Genomic DNA, 7524 nt, shown 5'->3' on the forward strand with positions numbered 1-7524 from the left:
CTCCTGTTGCTCAGGGTTTAGTGCAGTGGCGGGATCTCAGCTCACTGCAGTCTCCGCCTGCCGGGTTCAAGCAATTCTCCTGCCTCAGCCTCCCGAGTAGCTGGGATTACAGGTGCCTGCCACCACAACTGGCTAATTTATTTATTTATTTATGTTTGTATTTTTAGAAGAGGTGAGGTTTCACCATGTTGGCCAGGCTGGTCTCAAACTCCTAACCTCAGGTGATCCACCTGCCTCAGTCTCCCAAAGTGCTAGGATTACAGGCATCAGCCACTGTGGCTAGCCTATACACTCACTTTTTCTAACTACATTTTTTGAACATGATTTGTCTCCTCATAACTGTTATACTCATGTGACTATTATGATATAGCAGAATGTTTATGATTGCAAAAAAAATTATATAATTATTGTATATTTCATTGTATCAAATGGCCTATAAAGTGTTCCGTTGTGTTTTTATACATTTCTCAAACAAAAATGTAAATATTTTTTAAATGTTCATATTTACCGAATTATATTTCAGAGATTTTGATCTTTTGGGATATTAACACTTGAAATTATAGTATTCAAGATTGTATAATTCAGGATTATGATCAGCTCCCTGTAAATTAAGATGATAAGTTTAGAAAAAAATGGCAGGGCAAAGAAGTAGGATAAAGAAAACAATGCACATAAGAAAAATAAAGTAAAAAGTTCTACAAACTAAAACTTCAGTATGTATAAAGAGAATAGAAAATAAAATGTTTAGTTTCTCAGACATGTACTATGTGCTGGAAAATTTTTGTGATCATGTCAAATGTTTGGGAAGAAATTCTATGGGCAAATTTGTAAAATTATTTGAAGTTATTGCAAGCACAATTCCCCTCATTATTTCAACCACAATTTTATCAGGAGGGGTACTGTGTTTTCTTATGATTCTATACTCAAGACCAAAGACAGTTTCTTGTGCATGGTGGGCTCTCACTAAAATTACCTGTTGGATAAATTTTGTAGGAATTCAAGAGAACATAAAAGGAAAAAGAGCTAGGATACTATTACATGATATTATAATTATAGGATACATTATAAGATGTATTAAGGTTTGTTTTCCACAAAGAGAATAAATACAACTCTTAATTTTGACTTCAGGGAAATAAAGTTGTGTTTTAAATTTTGTCATGTAGCCAGATTTTAAGGGGTGTCTTGGCCTTGACTATACAATCTTGTAAAATGAGAAAGGATTTATAAAATTATGTCATTGAATCACATATGCATAACTAAGTAAAATACAATATATTTAAATAGGGTTAGAATTTGCAATTTATATTATTTTACACATATCTTTGTAATTTTCTCATGCTTATCCTTTGCATGCTTCTTATATATCTGCCATTTATTCATGTAATATATATATATATATATATATATACATATATAAGCTAGGTTAAACAAACATCCACATATACTACTCAGCTAGCTTTGAATAATATCTAATGCAATACTATGTATACACGAACAGTAACCGAAAAACCTTTAGTGATGAGAATAAAAGTGATTTTAGGTTATTATATAGAAATGTATAAAAATGTAACTAAAAGAATTAGAAATATCTACAAACTAAAGAAAGATAATACATCATGAGCTGACACTGAATTTTCAAGTGATTGCTCTGGTATGAACCTAGACATCATTAAGGCTAAGTTTACAAAACCAATTATGGAGTATATAACAGTCATGTGATAAAACTGCAAGGCTAAATACTTCCACAGCCTTATCTGGACAAACTCAGTAGTTGTCAAATAGAATGGTCAACTCAAGCACAGGTTGATATATGCTGTTTGGTTTTTTTTTTAGTCAAATACTCCAGTTATAAGAAGATTTTCCTGGTTGACTTTACTTTTCTAAACTCAATGACCACCTTTCTTCATCCCATGAGCAATGTATTAGATTTTTTTTTTGTAAGTTACTCAACAGAAAATCAGGAGATACGTGCATACATTTTCTGTGCTAGTGTAAGAGTGCAGTGAACAGTACCAATACAGCAGAATACATATATTTTTTTTATTTCAATATTTTCCATTTGCAGGGTTGGCACATACTTTGTCAGTTAAGGATTAAATAAATTGAAGTAAGAGGAGAAAAAATTTGATAAAAACCAGTAGAAGTTAGTAAAGCCAACCATAAAACATTTGACCTTAGAATATAATGTCCATTTTATTTAAAAGGAGAATTAACCACACACAGACTTTTAGCATGCAGAAATTTCCATGTAGATACATTTTCCTTTGTCTCCAATACTTTTCTCTCTACAATACAAAATGACTATCTAAAATGTAATTTTTTTAGCTACATGTAGAATTAAATTTCTAATCATATCAAGAGTTTATTGGTCATCATCAATGAGCTCTATATAACCTGGGGAACAGATAGATGTGTGGTATGGAGATAAACAAGTAATGTGGAAAACCCTCAAAAAAGAACTATAGTTTGCATCAAGAAGGGACAGCACAAATGACTTCATATCTCTAAAATAAGATTACCCACAATAAAATGGAAACATTTATGATCTTTTTCATAGAATTATGATTTAATTATTAAATTTTAAAAGGAGGTGATATTTAATTTTTATCTATTAATTGTGCGCAAGACAGTCTCTTTGCAGTGGGAGAACAGACTATGAAAATAGTTTATCAGACTTTGTTTTTTGAGCAGGGAAACCTAAAATAGTTTATCTTATAATCAAACAATTTATAAATGGAGACTGTAAAACAATTTTCCTGAATTCAGTAAAAAGTTATGTGCTTAGAAATTCCAGCTACATTCATTTCTGTAGAATAGAGATTTGTTAAACTAACTTTATAACACTTATATTGGAAAAAAATAGATGTAGAGCTTAACCTTGCTTTTGTCAATAGAATGTGAATACAAAGGATAGTGTATAAATCTCTTTCTTCTGTATAGAGAAATCCTGTATATCTGCTTGACCCTCTTGTGCTTCTGCCATCAGATGAGAAGCACATGAATTATGTAATCGGTAGGATCGAGGCATGTGGATGAGAGACGTGGCGCTAACCAGACCCAACCTACAGCTTGTAATGAAGTCTATCTCTACTCAGTCTAGAAAAGCCACATCCCGATCAACCTCAAGACAAATTACCAAAATAATTCCTTTTTGTTTTAATTCACTGAGTTGTAAGACGGGTTCTTACATGGCACTAGTATTTCAGTAGGTAACTGGTACACATGAATGAAAGGAACATTTTAACAGCAGTGGCTACCTTTCTGTCATCTCTTCCACATTGCAAATTAAGTACACATAATTTTTAAGAAAGAAAATAATTGTAAACTTATTTATTGAAAGTATAGAAACTAGATGTAAATTGTGGTCTAAGGACAAGAAAATAATGACTAAAACCAGTGTTGGTAAAGAATACAATAAAGATCATTAACATTTGTATATACAAAATAGTATATATGAATTTAGAATATTTCACACAGGCAGACAAATGTATGAGAAGGCAAAGCAAAGTTTATACTCCCTAAAGACTCTTATCTGGTATTAACTATTTATACATCTTAGGTTTAATCCCTCCTTCCCCAAAAATGTTGTATCTATCTATTCTTATCTCTCCAAAAAGATATTCTCAAGGGATGCCAATGATATGAAAAAGGATAATTCGATCACTTTAATCCCACCCTCTAACCATCTACTGACAGGATGGAACAATGAACATTATTTTCTTATACTCTAATATTATGTCATATAATTTTTGTAATTTCAATATTTTTTCACTTTTATCAAATTTATGCTCTTGAATAAGCTCTGCATATCTTTAAAACTCATCGGGTCTTTTTTTTTTTTTTTGAAACTTGTCATTTAACTTTTTTCATAAGTAACTGTCTGGAATTTGGATGGTATAATTAAATCGAGCTGATAGATTTCCATTAACTTGCTTTTATTTTCTTCTCTAATTTTTTGACTTAGAGTCACAGCCTCCTGTTTCTTTCCTATCTTTTTATTTAAGTGGACATTATAATTTATTAGATACACACATGATCTTTTGATTTTGCAAGTATATTTGACTCAAAGAAGATAATTACAAAGCACATAGGATCATTATGTTAAAAACACATTTGAAATACCAAATACATTGAACATTATATACTTAGTTGGATATGGAATAGTCAGAGGAAGAGTATAGGATATTTATTTAAATTTGTCTGCAACTAAATTACTATTATATTCTTAAGGATTTGCATGAGGCTGCCCCAGTATTCTCTTCTACAAAAATTGAATTTTAAAGAGCTCAGTGTTTTATTTTGTCTACTTTCACAAACAATATTTAATGGCATAGCATATAGCAAATGCTATTCATTTTTTAAGGATTACCTCTCAGTAGGAGGAACTGAAGAACAAATATAGAAAATATATAAAACATATAATTTTACAGTTACAGGACACAGTGAGAATCTGCTCCAATCCCCTCATTTTATAGATGACTAAACTGAGGTCAAGAGAGATTTAGTGCTTTGCCTGAAATCCTCCAGGAAGAGAGTGACAAGTAGAGAATGACTTGTGTGTAGCTATATAATAAATCCTCAGCCTGAAAATGGGACTTAGACATTTTCACTTTCCTCTGAAGCAAGGGAGGCCCACATATGTTAGCAAAACTAAGTTTTAATATAATTTAGTGTATCTCCAAAAAATTTAAACATATTTTGATTCATTATTACATTATGTAGTATTACTAAAACATCTAAGTTTTGTTGTATCTCCTCACTGAACTCTTTTAAAGTTTGCTACACCAAGTGATGTTACACACAAATAAATAAATAAATAAAGCAAAATAAATCTTATTTATTAAAAATAATAAGTCAGCAATAACTTTTCAGACTAGCCAAAAATTTCATTTCTACTTGAAATAATCAAATTAGCTCCTTCAGATAACTGGAAGGATCAGCTGATACTTTTGAGATACAATCACTCTAGAAAACAGGACTGCAGCTCAGATCTTCATTTTTAAGAATCAAATAGATTTGAATTATCTCTATTTTAGTTATTAATTCCTAAAACTGGGTTCAATGAATTTGATATATGGGGAAACTTCTTGGCGTAAATAAAATTATAAATTCAGTGAGCACAGATAATTTAATCCTTCTTACATTTTGGGCTCTGGGAAGACTCAATATTCTTGCTTACGTGAGGATTTCTATTTCCTTGGGTCATGTATTTCCTAGTATCAGCTGAAACTATACAGAAAACTGCTCATGTCACATATTCTCCCCGGACACACTCTGAGATTACTAAAAATCTCACAAGTCATCTTGTTTTTGAAAGATTTACAGCAAGATTTTCTGATCAGATAAGTTGGATAAGTTAGCTTCAGATCTGTATCTGAAAATGAATTTCCTCACCATTTGAGGTTTATCATGGGCAATATCATCAAAAAGTATCACATAGCTTACTTTCACTAGCATGAAAGGGCTTTGGAAGGCTGCCTAAAGAGAAAATACCTGCAATTCAGAAAATTATGATGACCTTTTTTATAAAGCTTCTATACCTTTTCAAAGTTTCCACTGAATCAGGGTCACTTAACTCTACTCTCTACTTCCAATTGACTTTAAACTTCTCATATGAACTTTAGTACAAAAAAGAAACCCATGATAACCAAGATTTTCAATTATTTCTGTCAGGCTCTGGTTGGGAATATTGACATTATCATTCTCCTAACTAATAATACTCCCAGAAGTGAGGAGTTACTTCTGGAAGGCATGATTTTTTTTTCTTTCAAATTAATGCTTTCTATTTGTTTCAAAATTGGCTGGCATCCAAATTTCTTTGTTAAATTTCCATAAATTACTGTTCTTTAGCTTTTGTGTTTGAAGGCTAATACAACGGCAGCCATTTGCAATCAAACAGTCTTTAAAATTCTTTTATCTTGAATTTTCTTTAGACATAACATTTGAAATTAAATAACAGTTTTACAAGTTAACAATTGTTTGTTTTCCCTTCCACTTCTCAGGGTCTCCTTCCACTTCTCCCTTTACTAGGTGGTGAAATTGAAAATACCAAGCAAGTCTGGAAAATAGTTCTTTGAGGTGAAATTCTTATGTAGAGAAAAAGAAGATAAAAGCTTACTTATAGATCTGTGCTTGCTCTGAAATACCGGAACACTGGACATCAGCTCTTTTCTTCTTAATATTGCTTGCTGATCCTTGAATAATATCATTTTAGCCAATATTTTTTCATTATACTATTGATGAGAAAAGAATCAATCCCAGCTAGTGCCACTGTCTGTGTGGCATTTGCATGTTCTCCCACATCTGGGTGGGTTTTCTCTGGGTACTCAAGTCTCCTCCTGCATTCCAGAGATGTGCACCTTAGGTTGAGCTGGCATGTCTACACCATCCCAGTCTTACAGAGAGAGAGAGAGAGAGAGAGACAGACAGACAGACACAGACAGACAAAGGCATAGAGAAAGATATATGTAGAGAGAGCATGCACCTTGTGCTCTGAGCTGCTGGAATAGGTCATCCTATTCCTATTCTGGTCATCCTCAACTCTAAACAGGAACCACTGGGTTAAAATTGATCATCCTTGTTTTTGTTAATTTTTTGAATATATGTATAGGTCATATTTATTTCAATGATGGCTTTTAGCATTTGGTCGTTCTTTTGAAGTTTGGTGATGTTTTTGTGACCAGAAATATGCTATAAATGTTAACTCTTGTTTACGTCAATCAGCCTATAGTAAGACTGGTTTTCTTGTTTGCTGCTTTGCTTAAAATTTCCAAGAACTCAAGTGAGGATTTACTGTACTCTGCACACACTGTGAAACTAGACTGCCAGATGCCTACAGGTGAGATTTCATATATTTAGTCTCTCCGTGCCTCCATTTTTTCATATGTAAAATGGAAATAATAATAGTAATTACATGGTAAAGTTTTTTCAGTATAGTTACAACAGGATGTGATACAAAATAAGCACTATATAGTTGTGCAATGTTTTCTATTTTCTTTTATTACGTGCTGCAAGAAGGTAAAAGTCTAAATTAAAATTAACCAAATTTTTAGAGATGCATCATATGAAAGAGAAAAGAGATGTGAAAAGTAACTTGGAAAGCTCTAGTTTAAGTCCTCACTCTTTTTCTTTTTTTAAAAAAAAATTCTCATTTGGTTTCATTTTTCTCATTTCTAAAATATAGCTTTTGACATCTTCAGTTCTGTATCTTGAATTTGACTTAACTAACTTGTAAGTTGTAGAATCACAAATAATCACTAACTAACCCCTTTCTTCCTGGGAGGTTCTGTATTTCAACTCTGGAAAACACGGTAGTAGTAAGAATAAATTAACTCTATTGGATTCACCAAAGCAAATCACAAGGAAGAGAATAAAATAAAAATAAATAAAAAATAGCATGGCTACATGCAGGAAAAAGAGAAATATCAGTACGTATGTAAAAGAAAGGAAAGAAGAAGAGGAAGCGAGAACTCTCAGTAGCAATCAGACCTGGCTCTAGTGAAATAAATCAGATTTGAGCTCTCT

This window comes from Cebus imitator, unplaced genomic scaffold (genome assembly GCF_001604975.1).
Source record: "Cebus imitator isolate Cc_AM_T3 unplaced genomic scaffold, Cebus_imitator-1.0 Scaffold7, whole genome shotgun sequence".
NCBI classification, from domain to species: Eukaryota; Metazoa; Chordata; class Mammalia; order Primates; family Cebidae; genus Cebus; species Cebus imitator.